This window comes from Pinus tabuliformis, chromosome 8 (genome assembly GCF_031772625.1).
Source record: "Pinus tabuliformis cultivar Carrire ecotype Pingquan chromosome 8, CPIR1, whole genome shotgun sequence".
NCBI lineage: Eukaryota > Viridiplantae > Streptophyta > Pinopsida > Pinales > Pinaceae > Pinus > Pinus tabuliformis.
In genome coordinates, this window is record NC_142294.1 from 1,653,644,752 (window position 1) to 1,653,665,960 (window position 21,209).

Here is a 21,209-nt window from a genome sequence, read left to right on the forward strand (position 1 = left end):
ATAAAGGACGAATCTAAGGTCTAACTACTGCAAAGGAAAGTTCCTATACATTTTTATCTTGAAAGAACAACATCTCCAACCACACTTACCATAAGAGAGGTGATTGACAGATCTTCACAAGAAATTTTCTCATAAACAAGCTCTCCTAAAAAAAGGAAATGCATGAGTAAAATACACAAAAGAGAGAGAATAGAGCCTCTAGGTTGGGCCCTAACCCAAGGGGACTCAACCCTCTAAAGATGGATTAGACTGAAAATAATATGGCTTTCATTCACTATCAAAATAGTTCATACATAACAAAATACTAGGCAAAGAAGCCTACTACTCCTCAAAGTCTATTCTCCACTAATTTGAACTTTCTATTGGGCTACTAGGCCCCTTTATTTATACAAAAATACTTGAGGGGAAGCCTCCTTGAAGAGGGGGATTTCTTCCCTCCAAAAATCCTAGAAAAGTGGATCTGGTCCCCAACAGGAGGAATCTTTATTAAATATTGAAATTTGGCTTCTCCTGTAGTAGGGAACATATCCATAAATTTTCTCAATCTGTGGAGATCCAAAATATGTCAACGATTTTATGATATTTTCTTCATTTATTTGTCCATCCTGTGGCATCTCGTGGTAGGGAGAAAGTCCCTAAATTATCTCATCTTACAAATCTTCCAAATCTTTCCAATATTCTCACAGTATTATAAGAAAACCAATAATATTAGGCTCATAATATGCAATTATCTCTAAACCTTCCTAAGAACTTATTAAAGTTAAAAAAAATGATTAAGTGTAGAATGAGAGATTTAATATAGCCTTTTTGTGTCTAAGAAAGGTTATATCGGCCTTAATTTGGAGGCCCATCATACCCCCATACTGAAACTATTTCTCATCCTCTGAGAAAAATTCTCATCGTCCTTGCTTCGTTGTTCTTCATGTATGCCTATGATAACGTTTATAACACCCCATATTGATGTGGATGTAGCTTCCTTGTTTGGATGGAAGCATACATGTTATTCAATTATTTCCATTTCCTTGTGTATCATAGGGTCTCCTGCTTCCTCCTTCCTCTTCTTAGTTGGTATTCTTGGTGTCCTTATATCCTTCCGAGGATCTTGACACTTTGTACGTGGTGCTGATATTTTAGCTTGAACCTTTGATTATCCCAAATGAAGCTTAACCAACTTAGATCCATCTAACACCGGATCTATCATGCGTAAAAAGTGATCAAATCCCTCAAGGTACAAACCTTCTTTTTGGTGTGTAGAACTTGAGGAAAGGTTTGCACCTCGGGGGATTTGATCCCTCTCGACATATGGTAGATCCGGTGTTAGATGGATCTAAGCTGGTTTCAGTTGAGGGAAACAATATCACATTTTTAGATTAGCATTATTATCTATATGTTTGAGATAAAATTAAAAATTCGCATTATGTTTTCTTTGCTTGGCATGACCATATCATTCACTTCTTTATTTTGGTTTGTGTTTCTTTCCTTGAATGGTCTGTACATCTGTGTTTGGATACTTTGAGTGGTTTGTATGCTTATGTGTTTGGATTTTGATGGTAATGTTTGTGAATGTTATATTTGTTGTGTTATATTTTTATATGACATTATATGTACTTGTTTATTAGTAATTAATTGGTGATAAAGAAGGGAGACAATCTTGTCAATAGTTTGTAAGAGGATTGATATTTCACATCTATTTCATTTAATTTTAGGTATCACAACTTTTGACAACTAATTAATTCTAAATAGTGTTCCTCCATGTTGGCATTATGATTCAGGTGTTGTCCTTGATGGCAAACTCATTCAGGTGATAAATCAAGAAGGACGCAGAAAATATGTTCAGCAAGTGCGTCCCCGCAGGTAGACCATGCAGAACCCGCGTCCAGGGACGCAGTCCAGCCGTTCAGGAGGTGCGTCCGCCCAGTGCACACATTTCAAGGCAGAGAAAAGCACGTGGGGGTTTCTTGTGTGGTATCTAGCCGACGGTTTTGTGTTTCTATGGTGTCGGCTCGTGGTATTGTTCCACGCTTTGGGGAGAAGCTTGCCTATATAAAGCAAAGGAGTTCATTTGGATTTGGCATCATCTTGGTTGAACATCTCTTGGAGAGATCTAGTCCAAATCTATAAGGGCGAATCTTCTAATGGACTACGATCTATATGGCGCATGATCAGATCTGTGGATCTGAGTGTTTGGGTTGGTTCTGAAGTCCTCTTATCTTCTATATCTGAAGGGACGCAGATTCAGTGAAGGGAAAGTGCGCCGGGACGCAGTACAGTAAAGGCTCAGGTGCGTCTCTGAAGCGAAAAGACGCGGCGCGATAGTGTTGCTGGGTGCGTCGGTCGCAGAAAAGCAAAGAGGAACAGTGCGTCTGCACGCAGAACAGCATAAGGTACACTGCGTCCAGTCGCAGGCCACAGAAAGAAAATATGCGTCCCTGTCTTAAGATGATCTGTTGACTGTATATTTCTGTCCATAAGGTGTTCTGGGTTGTTTCTGTAATTACTGATCTGATATCTGTAGTAGACTGTATCTGTTGTATACTTGTTGATCATTTGATTCTTCATGAAAAGAAGTAGGGGGTTGTAGCTCCCTTCCAGGAGAGACTGGAAAACGAGAGAGAGTTGTAGCTCTCTGCAGGTTGCAGCCTGCGTGCTGGTAAAGGACTGCACCAGTACAAAATCATTGTAAAAATAATTTCTTGAAAGAAGATAGAGACATATTGCAGCAGGTGGTTTTTCTCCCGCATTGGGTTTCCACCTTACATCTTGTGTTCTTTGGTGTGACTGTCTATTTTCTTTATTCATGCTCATTGTTTTATGGTACTGATATGCAAGAATATTTCAAAAGATCAAATAAGGAAGATTTGGTAAATTGCTAGATAATACTGATTCACCCCCCCTCTCAGTATTATTTCCAACAATTGGTATCAGAGCAGGTCCTTCAGAAAAGCTTGATCGCTTGAAGGTAGATCGTTCATCATGAGCAACTACGAGAGAGAAGCATCAATCAGGCCACCCGTCTTTGATGGGACAAACTTCAATTATTGGAGGGTAAGAGTTACTGCATATCTTCAATCTCTTGGTACAAAAGTTTGGAACATTGTAGAATCAGGCTATGCCTTTCCTTCAGCTACTCCTACAGATCCAGCTGAGAAAAAGCAGTATGAAACAAATGCAAAAGCAGTCAGTACTCTATTAGGAAGTATATCTCAAACAGAGTTCATGAAGGTCATGCACTTCAAATCAGCAAAAGAGATATGGGACAAAATGATCACTAGCTATGAAGGAGATGAACAGGTAAAAGAAGCTAAACTTCAAACTCTCAGGATTCAATATGAGACTCTCAAGATGTATAATGATGAAAGTGTGGCTAATTATTTTCTTCGGGTAGATGAGATTGTTAATTGTATGAAAAATTTGGGTGAAGAAATAAAAGAGACTATAGTAGTTCAAAAGATTCTAAGATCTTTATCCCCAAGTTTGAATCTAAAGTATCTGCAGTAGAAGAAAAGGAAAATCTTCGTGTTTCTCACTATGTCTCAGCTGCATGGAATTCTAACTGCTTATGAAATGAGAAAGGGAGGTCCATCAGACAGAAGGGAAGCTGCTTTTAAAGCATCAGGCAAAGAAGATCACTATGAAGCAAGTCATGTTCCAGAAGAAGAGGAAGAAGAATCAAATTTTGTCAGAAATCTTGAAAGGGGTTCTGGAAGGTCAGAGGTAAGCTACCTTTCAATGTTTTGCTTGTGGAAGAGTAGGTCATTATGCTGCAAAATGCTCTTATAAGGATAAAGGAAAGGAACCAGTTAGATGGAACAAGAAACAGAGTGCAAATAAGAAAAGCTACTACACCCATGAAGATAGTGATGGCTTATCAAACAGTGATGAAGATGAACAAGGTAACAAATATAGATTGTTAATGGCATTTGAAGATGATGATTATGAGGATGCTATAGATGTGGATAACCTTTATGATGAAATTACTAGACTCAAGAGATGTATAGAAGAAAAGAACATGATTATTGATACTCTACAATTTCAAATTGATGAAAAGGAAAAACATCTTGAAAAATTAGAAGGTGAAATTGTTGGTCTTAGAAAAGAAATTGAGAAAACAAAAACTATTAATCTCAAGTTTGTCAAAGGATCTGAAACTTTGAATGAGATTATCAGTGTGCAGCGGTCTCCACTAAATAAGACAGGTCTGGGCTATAATGGAGAAACTTCTCAAGCATCCACTTCAAAAAGTTATCTTGATGCAGCAAGAAGAAATGAGCAAGAGCACAAGGAAGATCATCAGGTAAAGCAGGGACAAACGTCAAACAGAAACTATCAGGGGCAATCCAGCTTAAGGGTGAACAAAAGCCACAACCAGCCACAGGTAAAATCTTCCCAATTTGGTTCAAGAATAGATGAAAATAGAAATTACAATCAGTTGGCTGGTAGATTCAATAATCGCAGAAACTTCTTCAATGGACAATGCTTTTCTTGCCATAACTTTGGTCACAAAGCAGCTCAATGTGTTGCGTATAAAACAATCATGACTAGGGAAGCTCAAAAACAAAGAAGTATGACAGGGATTACAAAAAGGACCTATAACAACTTTTCAGCTCTTGAAAATGAAGTTGAATGCTCTATTTGCAATAATTTTGGACATGAAGACTTTGAATGCAGAAGCAGGTTTCCGGAAAGAAAGGTACAAGAACAAAAAAAGGAACAAGCCTCAGGCACCAAAACATGGAAAATAAAGGAACCTCAAACAGAAAGATGTGGGATAGCATTCTATGCAGAAGGACAAGAAAATCTATGGTACATTGACAGTGGATGTTCAAAGCATATGACAGGTGATAAAGAAAAATTTGAATCTTATTCTAATTTAGAAAAGGGAAAGAAAGTCTCTTTTGGAAATGATACTCCTGCAACTATAAAAGGAAAAGGTATTGCTCCTTTAAAAGAAGATGTTAAGGCTGGAAATGTTTTGTTTGTTGATGGACTAAAGCATAATCTTCTAAGTGTAAGCCAGATGTGTGATCAAAGAACCGAGGTTATATTCAGATCAAATGGATGTCTTGTTCGTGATCTTGATACAGGTAAAACAGTTCTCAAAGGAAAAAGAACTCCAAATAATCTATACATATTTGATGAAGGACAACAACAATGCTATCTAAGCAAGGAGGAAGAGCACTGGTTATGGCATCGAAGGTTGGGACATCTAAGCTTCTCACAAATAAGGAAAGCTTGCAAATATCAGGCAGTTCGCGATCTTCCAGATATCAAAATTCCTGACAACACCATATGCAGATCATGTCAGTTTGGAAAACAGACCAGAACTAACTTTCCAGAGAAAGAAGGATCAGCCAGCATGCCTCTTGAGCTAGTACATACAGATGTATGTGGACCATTCAGAAAAAGAACACCTAGAGGAGAGGAATACTTGATATTATTTATTGACGATTTCTCCAGGTTTGTTTGGTTAGGACTTATGAAGCACAAAGATGAAGCTTTCGAAAAATTCAAATCCTTCAAAGCTTTGGTTGAAAATGAATCAGGTCACAAAATTAAGTGCCTCAGATCCGACAGAGGTGGAGAATTTACTTCAAATGAATTTTTCGATTTCTGTGATGAACATGGGATAAGAAGAGAATTTTCTACAGCTAGAACTCCTCAGCAAAAAAGGAGTAGTGGAAAGAATGAACAGAACAATCCAGCAAATGGCTCGTGCTATGCTTGATGAATCAGGAACTCCTGCAACCTTCTGGGGTGAAGCTGCACATGCGGCAGTTATTATTCTCAACAAGACAAATGTCCGAGTGAACAGCACTCAAACTCCTCATGAGCTCTGGAGTGGTAAAACTCCTTCGGTAAAGCACTTCAAAATCTTTGGGAGCAAATGCTATATCAAGAATACTGAGGAGCAGCTTGGCAAACTTGATCCTAGAGCAGATGAAGGAATTCTTCTTGGCTACTCTCCACATAGCAAAGCATACAAATGCTACAATAAAAGACTTGGCAGAATTGTTGACAGCATTGATGTAGTGGTTGATGAGAAGGGATACATTCCTAGGCAAATACATCGTGAAGACATTGAAGAAGATGAAAGCTACCCTCAAAGACAGAATGATGAAGAAGAAGAACCGCAAGAACAATCTCAAGAAGGACCTCACGAAGAAGCAGAAGAAAGAACAAGAATAGAAGAAAAGACTCCATCCAGATATGTTCAAAAGAACCATCCAGAATCTCAGATCATGGGACAAAAAGAAGCAGGTATACAAACTAGAAGAACAGTTGCAGAAGCTTCAAGTTATTTGGCATTACTCTCCTCTACTGAACCACAAAATGTGAAAGAGGCATGCAAAGATGAATGTTGGGTGAAAGCAATGGATGAAGAACTTGAGCAAATCGAAAAGAACAACACTTGGGAGCTGGTTCCTAGACCAAAGGATAAGAATGTTATCGGAACAAAATGGGTTTTCAAAAATAAATTGAATGAAAATGGAGAAGTAATTAGAAACAAAGCCAGACTTGTTTGTAAAGGGTATGCACAGCAAGAAGGAATAGACTTTGAAGAAACTTTTTCTCCTGTTGCAAGACTTGAGGCCATCCGAATGTTTCTTGCTCTCTCAAGTTGTCAGAACTTCAAAGTATTTCAAATGGATGTGAAATCAGCCTTTCTGAATGGAGACTTGGATGAAGAAGTGTACATTGAACAGCCAGATGGTTTCATTCTTGGAAACGATCCAAATCTTGTATGCCGATTAAAAAAGGCTCTCTATGGTCTCAAACAAGCTCCAAGGGCTTGGTACTACCGGTTGGACAAATATCTTCATCAACAAGGTTTTTCAAAAGGTTCAGCAGATAGCAATCTTTATATAAAAGTTGAAAATGACAAATTACTAATACTTGTTGTGTATGTAGATGACATTATTTTTGGCAGTAATGAAGAAGCTATGAGTCAAAGCTTTGCCTCGGTCATGCAGAAAGAATTTGAGATGTCCTTGCTAGGAGAACTGACATACTTCCTTGGTTTGCAAATCCAACAAAAGAAAGGAGGAATCTTTTTATCTCAAACCAAGTATCTCAAGCAGATTTTGAAGAAATATGGCATGGAAGATGCAAAACCAGTATGTACACCCATGGTCACAGGATGTAGTCTCAGTGCAAATGATGAATCTGCAGCAGTACATCAACCAACCTACAGATCTATGATTGGAAGTTTACTATATTTGACAGGTACCCGACCAGACATCATGCATGCAGTTGGAATAGTTGGAAGGTTTCAGGCAAATCCAAAGGAGACTCATCTTCAAGCAGTGAAGAGAATCTTCAAATATCTTCAAGGGACTCAAAATTATGGCCTATGGTATCCTAGAGATACAGATCTCACTCTTCATGCTTATACAGATGCAGATTGGGCCGGAAGCGTGGATGACAGGAAAAGCACAAGTGGTGGTGCATTCTTTATGGGTCCCAGACTGGTATCTTGGTTCAGCAAGAAACAGAGTTCAATTGCCTTGTCTACAGCTGAAGCGGAATATGTTGCTGCTGCATCTTGTTGCACCCAACTTCTTTGGATGATGCAGACTTTGCAGGATTATCAAATCACTTGTACACCTCCTATTCCTATCTTATGTGACAACACAAGTGCAATCAGCATCTCAAAGAATCCGGTTATGCATTCAAAAACCAAGCACATACCAATCAAGTACCATTTTTCCCGGGAACAAGTACTTGAACAGAAGGTCAAGTTGGAGTATGTTCCTCTCTAAGGAACAAGTTGCTGATATTTTCACCAAACCGTTGCCCAGGGACACTTTTGAATACCTCAGGCAAAAGCTGGGGGTTGTTGATGCATCATCTCACTATTGATCCTCTTCCTATTGATGGTATAGGCTCAGGGGGAGCACATAATGCATTGTTGGCATTATGGAGAAGGAGATCTTGGAAATAGCTGCAATATGTCTCTGTCTCCTTCATGATGGATTTCTGGTTACAGATCTGGAGAAGCATGAGCATAGGGGGAGCATACCCTTTGCCTTGATGTCAAAGGGGGAGAATGATGAAGCTGAAGATTATGTGGTTGCCATCAAGTCCAAAGGGGGAGTTTGTTGGCATTATGATTCAGGTGTTGTCCTTGATGGCAAACTCATTCAGGTGATAAATCAAGAAGGACGCAGAAAATATGTTCAGCAAGTGCGTCCCCGCAGGTAGACCATGCAGAACCCGCGTCCAGGGACGCAGTCCAGCCGTTCAGGAGGTGCGTCCGCCCAGTGCACACATTTCAAGGCAGAGAAAAGCACGTGGGGGTTTCTTGTGTGGTATCTAGCCGACGGTTTTGTGTTTCTATGGTGTCGGCTCGTGGTATTGTTCCACGCATTGGGGAGAAGCTTGCCTATATAAAGCAAAGGAGTTCATTTGGATTTGGCATCATCTTGGTTGAACATCTCTTGGAGAGATCTAGTCCAAATCTATAAGGGCGAATCTTCTAATGGACTACGATCTATATGGCGCATGATCAGATCTGTGGATCTGAGTGTTTGGGTTGGTTCTGAAGTCCTCTTATCTTCTATATCTGAAGGGACGCAGATTCAGTGAAGGGAAAGTGCGCCGGGACGCAGTACAGTAAAGGCTCAGGTGCGTCTCTGAAGCGAAAGACGCGGCGCGATAGTGTTGCTGGGTGCGTCGGTCGCAGAAAAGCAAAGAGGAACAGTGCGTCTGCACGCAGAACAACATAAGGTACACTGCGTCCAGTCGCAGGCCACAGAAAGAAAATATGCGTCCCTGTCTTAAGATGATCTGTTGACTGTATATTTCTGTCCATAAGGTGTTCTGGGTTGTTTCTGTAATTACTGATCTGATATCTGTAGTAGACTGTATCTGTTGTATACTTGTTGATCATTTGATTCTTCATGAAAAGAAGTAGGGGGTTGTAGCTCCCTTCCAGGAGAGACTGGAAAACGAGAGAGAGTTGTAGCTCTCTGCAGGTTGCAGCCTGCGTGCTGGTAAAGGACTGCACCAGTACAAAATCATTGTAAAAATAATTTCTTGAAAGAAGATAGAGACATATTGCAGCAGGTGGTTTTTCTCCCGCATTGGGTTTCCACCTTACATCTTGTGTTCTTTGGTGTGACTGTCTATTTTCTTTATTCATGCTCATTGTTTTATGGTACTGATATGCAAGAATATTTCAAAAGATCAAATAAGGAAGATTTGGTAAATTGCTAGATAATACTGATTCACCCCCCCCTCTCAGTATTATTTCCAACACTCCAAATATTACAAAATATATCTTAAAGACTAGTTTTAATATTTTACTGTGTCAAGATTACTCTTGAAATAATTTGTTTCTTTGTTTATGTTTGAAATAATTTATTTCCTTCAAGAATATTTTGGTGATTTTTTATCTATAGTTTATTTTGCAGAGTCAAGAAATAATGTAATTTTTTTTTTTAATGAGTCTTTACATTATTTGTTTCTCCAAACAATTATCACATCTCCTTCAAGAATATTTTGATTTGTTTTGATGTTTATAAATATACATTTTCCTCTTATAAATATTTTAAATACATCGCTGTATCCAATTACTCTATTAGTAATTTTGAATGTATGTAATTTTGAATATATGTAATTGTCTATTAGTAATCAGTTGGTGATGAAGAAGGGAGAAAATATTGTCAAGGATTAATTTTCACTTTGCACAAGGGTTGATTATGCACATCTTTCTCATTTTAATTCTAGGTATCACAAATTTTGACAATTAATTATTTCTTAATAGTGTCCCTTTACGTATTACTAAATAAACCTTGAAAATTATTATTTTTATATCCTACACCCTCAAGATTAACAACATCTAACACACACAATAAAAAAGGATTAGAAACATACATCTACACTGAAATCAATGCATCTAATGCAAGGAATCAAATGTGATTAGAAATCCACATCTACACTGAAATCAATGCATATGGTGCAAACAATCAAATAGGAATAGAAATCCACATATACAATGAAATCCATGTATCTATTGCAAGCAATCAGATAGGATTAGAAATACACATCTACATTGAAATCCATGTATCTAGTGCAAGCAATGAAATAGAATTAGAAATCCGCACCTATACTGAAATCCATGCATCTAGTGAAAGCAGTGAAATAAGATTATAAATCCACATCTAGACTGAAATCAATGCATATAATGCAAGCAATCAAATATAATTAGAAATCAACATCTACATTGAAATCAATGCATCTAGTGAAAACAATCAAATAAGATTATAAATCATGATCTACACTGAAATCAATGCATCTAGTGCAAGAAATCTTCTTCCCTCTCTTCCCCATCCATCTAATCTTGAAAAATATTTTTGATAATTTACACTCTCAAGATTTAGTACATCTAGTCCATCTAATGTGTTAGGTTCCTACACCAATAGGAGTCATAATTTTGAATGACTAAGGTTAAGCCTTGTAATATTGTACATACCTTTTCTTTCTGCAAATGTTTTCCGTATTAAAAAATTAAAAAATGTAAATATGGTATGTCCTAAAAGAAACATCAAAGGACAAAAAGAATAAGAAAAGGTCCAAAAAATGAAAATATATGAAGCCCAAAAAACAAAAAGAGACCATGAAAGTGAGCAAGTCTAAATGCCACTACTATTTACTTTTATTCCTAATACTGATTGTGTGCAACTTGTTATCCATGCCACAATCCATGGTAATCAAAATGTTTAATCTTGATTATACCATGCTTTGAATTTTATGTTTATAGTTAGAGAATAAAATCTGACCAAACAGTTTAATCTTGGCAGATCATTAGATAGGTAGAGAAAATAAAAGGAACTCATCAGTTTAATCTGAGCCCTTGGATGATATAAGGTTAGAATTAGATAGTTTACTTTATAAAAGAAAAGGATTGATAAGGGTTTGCTAGCCTAAATGCTCCCAAATAATATGAAGAAAAAAATGGTAGGGTGAGTAAATGGGTAAGTAGAAGAAAGGTTGCAAAAATATCAAGTGATTACACAAAATCACATATGTCATGTTTAAATACATTTTTTGAATGTGCATAAGCAATAAAAAAGGTAAGGACAATGGTTTACAAGTTGGTTTATTTAACATCCCCTCTGTCATTTCACCTTCCCATGAATAAGTTCTAAGTACTTAAATCCTTTAAGTCAAAGAGACTCAGAGCATTTCTCTAACATTTGGAGGGACCGGACCCTCGGCTTAATGACTTATGGACAAAAAGTGTTAGAATCCCCTTCATAAAATTCATTTCCTTTCATTGCCCCTCATTAGCTAAATAAAACCCCTTTTCCTAAGGTTAAACTTCATTTATCTAGGAAAAGTAAACCCCCACACGTTAAAACATATTTCATTCAAAAACCCACAAAAGAATTTTATCCTAAGTATTAAGTGTATGTAAAGCGCACAAATATTACATGTTACATTAGACTTAAGGGATATTACCCACTCTACTCATTCACTTCAATTTAATTGTTAATTTTATTATATAATCCCCAAAATTCCATTATCCCCTATTAATTAATTACGTTATATAAATAACCCAACCCCTAGTTTAGTTATAAACTATACACTTTACCCCATATCCCGACAAAATTTATTAATCCCAGAATTTAATCCAGCCAGATCACCTATTCCTGTCATTAAGCAGCGCTGGATCTGCTAATCTAGTGATTAAATCCTAAACTAATCCCATACCATCAAAGTTTAAAGCTATGCCCCCCCCTGAAAGCCTTTGCTTTATCCCCATGCAACTACCTCACCTGACTCCCATTTGATCATCACCCCCCTCATCCGACAGCCTACATCCATATCGGGCGAGCCCAATTGCCAACCTTTACCCGACTGATAAGGCAGTTTTCCCCGATTCCCCAAATGCTATGTGTCGCGCTCTAAGGTAGATCGGGTGACCCCTCCTACAAACCGCCCTTGCCACAAAAGCGGTGCGATGGCCAAGAAAAACCATTTCCCCGCTTAGCCGAAAAAACCGCCAACTATTCATTCATAAATGAACTCGCCAAAAGTAATTTTTTTCTATAAAAGGCCGCGAAGCCCTCTTTTTTCCCTTTTTCACTCATTTTCTACGTAAACTTTGAAAACCTTTTTGACTCCTGCAAATGTCGAACTTGCCAGCAAACCTCCAAATTTGCTCCAGATGACATTGTAGACAACCCAATTGACCTCTCAGTCCGTACCAGAACCGTACAAACCTCTACAGCTCTCGTGAACCATCAACTTGAAGCCAACTCACCCAATTCTAGGTATTTCACCATAGAATACCACTCCCTGTTCAAATTTGGAAACATTCAGCTTGTCAAGTATTTTCATTAAGTAAAATTAATTGAAATGTACCTTAAAATTGAAAACCTACGGCCAAACCCTCTGATAGTTTCAATTTCCATTCAAAACCTTTGAATCAACCCCCAGAGCCTAATTCAAATCCACAAGAACTAAATAATGGCTGCCCCTATTTCCCCGAACGTTAGACCTATCACGACTCCCCATTTGGACCTCGACCACCTTCCCTTGGCTGACAGGGATTTCTAAATTAAGGATACATCTACCCAGAACCTCTTACTTAAAATCCACTATTAAAGTAGGGACAAATACCTCAACCATGCTGATGATATTGGCCTTTGGGAGTCAAATTTTCCCAAATACCAGTTCCCACAAGTACATGTTTTCCCTGAAATTATCCACTAGTGCCATGCTTGTTACATTCCTAGCCTGAGAACCATTATGTCACCTGACCAAAAGATTTTTTTTCACCATTACAGCTGAGTCCATAAATGAAATGTTGCAACTCCAACTAGGACCAAACCTGACCCCACACTCAACTGGAGATTTTTTAGACCAATATTACAAGTTAAGTCCCTGTAGATTGGTCCAATTGTTCCAAGATTTCATTGTTGAAAAGCATCAAATTCCTAAAAATCCTCCCCCATATGTTTATGCCATGTTCTATGAAAGGGGAAAACAAATCATCACCATGATATCTTGTATCCTAGGCTGCTCCACTGAAGAATTTGTTGATGAACTTGTTCTGGCCTTCATGTCAATTTACATCCTAGGACAACCTCCTGCAACCATGTATGATTATGCCCAGTTCATAGCTGATAAAATGCATGAGAATTTTACTAGAACGAGAAATTAGAGAGTATTCAAATACTCATATGTATTATACCACCTATTATTGTATTATCAGTCAGACAGGTTTCCTTTCACTCTCCAGAAGCTTGATACCAGAGGCCAGCCTAAGTATGTCATTTTTTGGACCCCACTATTCCATAAGTATGAGTCACCATATACCTATTCAGATTTCATAGATCCTTTTGTCCATTCAGTGATGACTATGCTGACAGGAAGCCCTCCACCCAGAATAAGTCCAGAGATCAAAAGGGTCCTTCAATTTTCTAAACAAAGAAAAGTGGGAGATTGGTACCTTTACCAAAACCACATAGAGATAAGGATTTATGGTTCCCACCTTGCACCATATAAACTAACCAAATGCCTCCCCATGAGGTTATTTTCTCTAGATTACTATAGGCAAATAATGAACTGTGATGAGATAGATTTTGTCTCGGCCAAGAAAAGATAATAGTTCAGAGAAAAATACCAGTTAGGCCCCTTCATCTGCAATTCTAGAGAGGTAGGGAAGGAAGCAGACCAAATTTTGCAGCAAATTAAGTTCCAACAGAGTTTCATGTGAAGGTATGACCCTCAAGAATTCATGACTAAATTGAGAAAAAAGGCCAAGTTGGGACCTTATATACACCACCCCATACAAGAGATAGAAAGTTATGCAAATCAATCTGAGTGGGTGGAAAACACTCTTGTAGACAGAGACAGTACAAAGATAGATGTAGAGAATGACTTATGTGACTTAGAAAGACAGTTTGATGAGAGCTCATTTCTGCAGGTACTTGAACAGCAAGAACCAGCCATGAGTACCCTTCCTATCATGCAGACTCCTTAGCATGAGGAAACGAACCCCAAATGGCCTAGGGAGGAACCCTCAAGTTCAGGAATGGGCACATCAAATGTATAGTATGAGAGGAGCCAGAGAAAAAAACCTAGACTGAATCATGTTTCAGAGCAGGAAGACAAAGAAGGATCAACACAGGTGACCAACATTGAGTTGGATAGAAGAAAGGGCACAACCCCATTTGGGGAGACACAGGAACCACCCACATCACAAACTCAGATGTTGGAAAGGTAGCTAAGTGTGGAAGTTTCTTCATTCAGTAGGCCTACTGACAAGGACCAGGACATAAAAGACAGGTATAAAGAAATCAAAATGAGGGATGAGAAGCTCAAAGCTCAGACATATGCTCAATATCTAAGAATAAATCCCACAAATCAAACAAGGTTGAAGTCAGCTTTTGACATCAAGGAGGGAAAGCTTCAAATGTCCTTTATCAAACCTACAACACAACAGCCCAAGACATCATCAGGCTTCAAAAGGGTTGACTTTGAAGTATTGGCAAGGGATATTCATACCATAGACCAAATAGAACTGCATAAACAGGCTGGAGAGATGATATAATCCACCCTTACAGGTAAAGCAATAGCTACCCATCAGCTGCAAAACTCATTGAATAATATCTTAGCATAATTTCAGATGGAGAAGGCTTCCTCATAGGCCAAGGATACCAGGATTAAGTCTCTGGAAGACTTAGTTATTGAGTTGGGACATGATCCCAAAGATATTAAAGCTACAAAGTAGCTCATAAAGAAGAAAAACAATGATATTGCTGCACTTAAGAAGCAATTAAAAATACCCCAGCTGCAACATCCTCAAACACTTGAAGTTTTGGAGACCCAACACAAGCATGAGGAGTTGATGGCCTTGGTCCTACAACTCAATGGTCAACTAAGGGAGACATAGAAAGAATTGGATAGCTTGATCCAATTAAAAAAAACTGAAATAGCCACAACTTCCACAAATGTTATCCCCACAGTATCGACATTAGTCCCTTCCACACTAGCAACTTCAATAGCACCTACAGCTCCACTTGCCACAGCATTTCTAGTCACAATAGAGTCTACAACAGCAGGTACATCAGGAGAAGAGGCAGACAAATTAATGAGAGCCATGAATGAAATGTCAATCCAGGCTACATAAATAAACAAACTAAGAGAAAAGGTGGAAAGTTTAGAAACATTCTACAAAGTTGCCCAAATTATGCAAAAGGAATAGGCACAAAAGGCCAATAGAAAGAGTGATAGAGTCAAAGCTATGGAGAAAGACCTAACATTGCAGAAACCCCTTGGAAAAGCCAAGGAACTGTTAATGGCCAATATCATTGACTCCGTCAATGATATTTGGCCATCTATTAAAGTTATTTTTGAGCAGACAAAATTGATAAAGATAGCTACAGAAGCTATCCGAAAATTCAAGGAGGAATTGGGAGACATGCCTGAGGATGTTAATAGACTCATCCACATCCTTAACAGCAAAAACAGGTATGAGCTTCATGAGTTGGATATAGAAGACATAATTGAAACCATATTGGAAATAAGGAAGGTCCTTTCCAAGAGAAACCTAATGCTAAACTTGGAGGAAAAGTGCCAGAACATGTATATAGCCATTGATAGATTCATGGCTAAGTTCCAAATTTTGAGGGAGAAAGGATTGCCCAGTCCATTGGTCATTAATGAAAAACTAATGACACAGCAGGAATGTGATAAGAGACTCAAGAAGTTGGATAAAGAAAAGGCTAGCACTTCAGCAATAAAAGCACTACAACAGGCAAAGTTTTGCATAATACATTTGAGAACTTGTTTTTCCTCTAGCATGAGGTAAAAAACTTGTTCATCACCAAGCCCAATTTTTCCAAGTATACCAAGGCAGATGAGATATATAGAAGAATGATGAATGTCAAGTTACCTGATAATGAATGGTGGGAAAAGATGACTGATTTACTATAAGAAATTACACTAAAAGGGTTACTGTACAATAAAAGTAGAACAACTAGGTAAACATATGAAAACAAGTTAGCATGCCAAAGTGTATGACTGTCAAAGAGTATCAGGTGAAAATTTAAAGTTAAAGAAGATTCCAGCGTAGAAGACCACAACAGCAAGCCAGCATAAAGGGCTTAAATCCAACCATAAAAGCCACCAGTACCACAATAAATTGGACAACATGAAAACAGTTCAATAGTTGTCTCTATCTTCTTGCAAGAAGATATTTGTATTTCCTAGATTAAATCTCAAGTTAGTTTGAGATATTTTGTAATAATTTTTTGTATAAATACTTCGTAATTCAAAGTATGTAAGGTGTGGGTTCATAGACATTTCTATAGAATTTTTGATGAAAGACTGTAAAGCTATTGTATCACTGACTGGACCAACAAGCTGGATTGATGAATAAAGACAAGATATTTCATAGGATTCATATGTAGAGCAAAGTGCAGACAAGTATTTTCTCATGTTGTTATTTTTCTGAAAGTTTTTCCACAACCTTTAATGTATTTCTATATCTGAATGCTATAAAACGGAATGATGTCTCATAATTTGCTTAATTTCCCTCTGTTTTAACTGTTATGCATTTAAATGTTTTATACTGATTATCTAAGTTAAGGAATCCCTAATTGCTCCTTATTTTAGGTTGTCTCTCTGTAATCTATAGCAAAGGATTCTTAATTTCCCTTTGTTTCCGATTATCCTCTGTTCTTTGTTTTAATCCCAGTCCGAGAATTCTTAATTTCTCTCTCACCCTAGTTAAGAAAATTTCACCCCTCTGGCCCAAAGACCTGCACTGTACTATGCTAGCTTTCCCTATTAACACTCCCTTTCGTGAGTTAATTCCAGTTCTGATGCCCTTCTGTTGACTCCATAGTCCAATGGTTTAAATGCATCATTCTATCCATATATTTTAAAGGATTCCACCATCCAATATTCAATACAAATGAAAAACCCCCCTGAACATTCAAAACTAGCATAAAATCCTAGCAAACAAAGCTAAATCATATAGAGAGAGCCCTCCCTGAACCAAAGGTTGGCTAGAGCCTATGATTAAACGTTGGTTTGTGGTTAGCTCGGTTATTTTCTCTTTTCTGAAAACTTCTAGAAAAAATTCTGAGTGATAACATAATGCAAGCAATCAAATAGGATTAGAAAACAACATCTACACTGAAATCAATGCATATAATGCAAGAAATCAAATAAGGCTAGAAACCAATATCTACACTGAAATTAATGCATCTAGTGCAATCAATAAAATATAATTAGAAATCAACATGTACACTAAAATCAATGCATCTAGAACAAGAAATCAAAGAAGATTAGAAATCACCATCTATGCTGAACTCAATGCATTTAGAGAAAGCAATCAAATAGGATTAGAAATCAACATCTAAGATGAAATCAATGCATCTAATGCAAGAAATCAAATATAATTATAAATCAACATCTACACTGAAATTAATGCATCTAGTGCAAGTAATCAAATAGGATTAGAAATCATCATCTACACTGAAATCAATGCATATAGTGCATGAAATCATATTTCCTCTCCCCCCTCCATTTATATCTATATTTCCCTCTATATCTCCTTCTTTGTCTCTCTATATCACCCCCCAAACACATGCACACTCTCTCTCCATATCTATCTATCTCTTCCTCCCTCTCTTCACCTCCCATCTATATCTCTATCTCCATCGGCCTCTCCTTTGTCTCTCTATGTCACTCCAAAAACATACACACTCTTTCTCCATATATATATAACTCTCCCTCCCTCTTCCTCTCCCTCTCTCTTCCCCTTCACTCTCTCTCCCCCATATATCTCTCTTCCCTCCTACTCTCCTCTCTCCCTCTCTTTATCTCCCTTATCACTCCCTCTTTCTCCCTCCACCTTTCTCTCTATGCATTTTTTTTTATCCCCCTCTCTCTTTCCCTCCAATTACATCTCTTTCTTCCTCCCTCTCTCCTTCTCTCTCTCTCATGTTTTCTCTCTCTTAATTCCTCTCTCTCCATCTCTCCCTTGTCACTCCCTCCATCTTTCCACCTCTACCACTTTATGTCTTTGTTCTTCCCTCCATATATATATATATCTAGAGCTAATATATATGATGATATATTATAATATATTATACTATAACAAAATGAATATCATATTAAATTTAATATTGTATTAATCTAAAGTTATTAAACTTAATACACTAATAATATTATATTTAATAATGTTTTTAATGGCATGATAACAAAAATTATAATAAAACTACATCAAATTAATAATTTCAAATATTAGATTTTTTGCGGAAATATTTATGTCTTTAAAGGATTTAATATATCCATAGGATATGGTTTTTCCCTAGAAAGATACATTTTACAAATATTTAATCAAAAGAAATATTAAAATATTTTGGAGCAGGATTTTCGATTCTTTGTGTTGAATTAACCTTTTGACGTCAAGGAGGGAAAGCTTCATATGTCCTTTATCAAACCTATAGCACAACAGCCCAAGACATCATCAGACTTCAAAAGGGTTGACTTTGAAGTATTGGCAAGGGAAATTCATCCCATAGACCAAATAGAATTGCATAAACAGGCTGGAGAGATGATATTCTCCACCATTACAGGTAAAGTCATAGCTGCCCATTAGCTGAAAAACTCATTGAATAATATCTCGACATAGTTTCAGTTGGAGAAGGCCTCCTCACAGGCCAAGGATACTAGGAAAAGGTCTTTGGAATACTTAGTTATTGAGTTGGGACATGATCCAAAAGATATTAAAGTTACAAAGAAGCTCATAAAGAAGAAAAACGATGATATTGTTGCACTCAAGAAGCAATTAAAAATACCCTAGCTGCAACATCCTCAAACACTTGAAGTTTTGGAGACCCAACACAAGCATGAGGAGTTGATGGCCTTGGTCCTACAACTCAATGATCAAATAAGGGAGATAGAGAAAGAATTGGATAGCTTGATCCAACTAAAACAAACTGAAATAGCCACAACTTCCACAAATGTCATCCCAACAGTATCTACAACAGTCCCTTCCACACTAGCAGCTTCACTAGCACCTATAGCTCCACCTATCACAACATTGCCAATCACAACAGAGTCTACAACAGCAGGTAGATCAAGAGAAGAGGCAAACAAATTAATGAGAGCCATGAATGAAATGTCAATCTAGGCTACAAAAATAAACAAACTAAGAGAAAAGGTGGCAAGTTTAGAAACAGACTACAAGCTTGCGCAAATTATGCAAAATGAAGAGGCACAAAAGGCCAGTAGAATGAGTGAAAGAGTCAAAGATATGGTGAAAGACCTAACTTTGGAGAAAACGCTTGGACAAGCCAAGGAATTGTTAACGACCAATATCATTGACTCTGTCAATGATATTTGGGCATCTATTCAAGCTATTTTTGAGAAGACAGAATTGACAAAAATAGCTACAGAAGCTATCAAAAAATTTAAGGAGGAATTGGGAAACATGCCTGAGGATTCCAATAGACTCATCCACTTCCTTAACAGATAAGACAGGTATGAGCTTCATGAGCTGGATATAGAAGATAGAATTGAAACCATTTTGGAAATAAGGAAGGTCCTTTCCAAGAGAAACCTAATGCTAAACTTAGAGGAAAAGTGCCAGAACATGCAGATAGCCATTGATAGATTCATGGCTAAGTTCCAAATTTTAAGGGAGAAAGGATTGCCCAGCGCATTGGTCATTAATGTCAAACTGATGACACAACAGGACTATGATAAGAGACTCAGGCAGTTGGCTAAAGAATAGGCTAGCACTTCAGCAATAAAAGCACTGCCAACAGGCAAAGTTTTGTATATTACATTTGAGAACTTGTTTTTCGTCCAGCATGAGGTAAAACACTTGTTCATCACCAAGCCCAATTTTTCCAAGTATACCGAGGCAGATGAGATATATAGAAGAATGATGAATGTCAAGTTTTCTGATAATGAATGGTGGGAAAAGATGACTAATTTACTGTAAGAAATTACAGTAAAAAGGTTACTGTACAGTAAAAGTAGAACAACCAGTTAAATAGATGAAAATAGGTTAGCATGCCAAAGTGTATCAGTGTCAAAGAGTATCAGGTGAAAATTAAAAGTTAAAGAAGATTCCAGCATAGAAGGCCACAATATCAAGCCAGCATAAATGGGCTTAAATCCAACCATAAAATCCACCAGTACCACAATAAATGGGGTAGCATGTAAACAATTCAATAGCTGTCTCTATCTTCTTGCAAGAAAATATTTGTATTTCCTAGCTTAAATCTCAAGTTAGTTTGAGATATTTTGTAATAATTTTTTGTATAAATACTTCATAATTCGAAGTATGTAGGGTGTGGTTTCTTAGACATTTCTATAGAATTCTTGATCAAAGACTATAAAGCTATTTTAACACTGACTCGACTAGCAAGCTGGATTGATGAATAAAGACAAGATATTTCACAGGATTCATGTGTAGAGGGAAGTGCAGACAAGTATTTTCTCATGTTGTTGTTACTTTTATGAAAGTTTTTCCACAATATTTAATGTATTTCTGTATCTGAATGCTATAACATGGAATGATATCTCAAAATTTGCTTAATTTCCTTCTATTTTAACTGTTATGCATTTAAATGTTTTCTACTGATTATCTAAGTTAAGGAATTCTTAATTGCTCCTTAGTTTAGGTTCTCTCTGTAATCTATAGCAAAGGATTCTTAATTTCCCTCTGTTTCTGATTATCCTCTATTCTTCATTTTAATCCAGGTCTGAGAATTATTAATTGCTCTCTCACCCTGGTTAAGACCATTTCACCCATCTAGCCCAAAGACCTGCACTGTACTCTGCTAGCTTGTCGTTTGAACACTACCTTTAGTGAGTTAACTCCAGTTCTTCTTGAACCCTTCTGTTGACTCCATAGCCCAATGGTTTAAAGGCATCGTTCTATCCATATATTTTAAAGGATTCCACCATCCAATCTTCAATACAAATGAAAAACCCCCCTGAACATTCAGAACTAGCCTAAAATCCCAGCTAACAAAGCTAAATCATATAGAGAGAGCCCTCTCTGAACCATACGTTGGCTAGAGCCTCTGCTTAAAAGTTGGTTTGTGGTTACCTCGGTTATTTTCTCTCTTCTGAAAACTTCTAGAGAAAATTCTGAGTGATAACATAATGCAAGCAATCAAATAGGATTAGAAAACAACATCTACACTGAAATCGATGCATATACTACA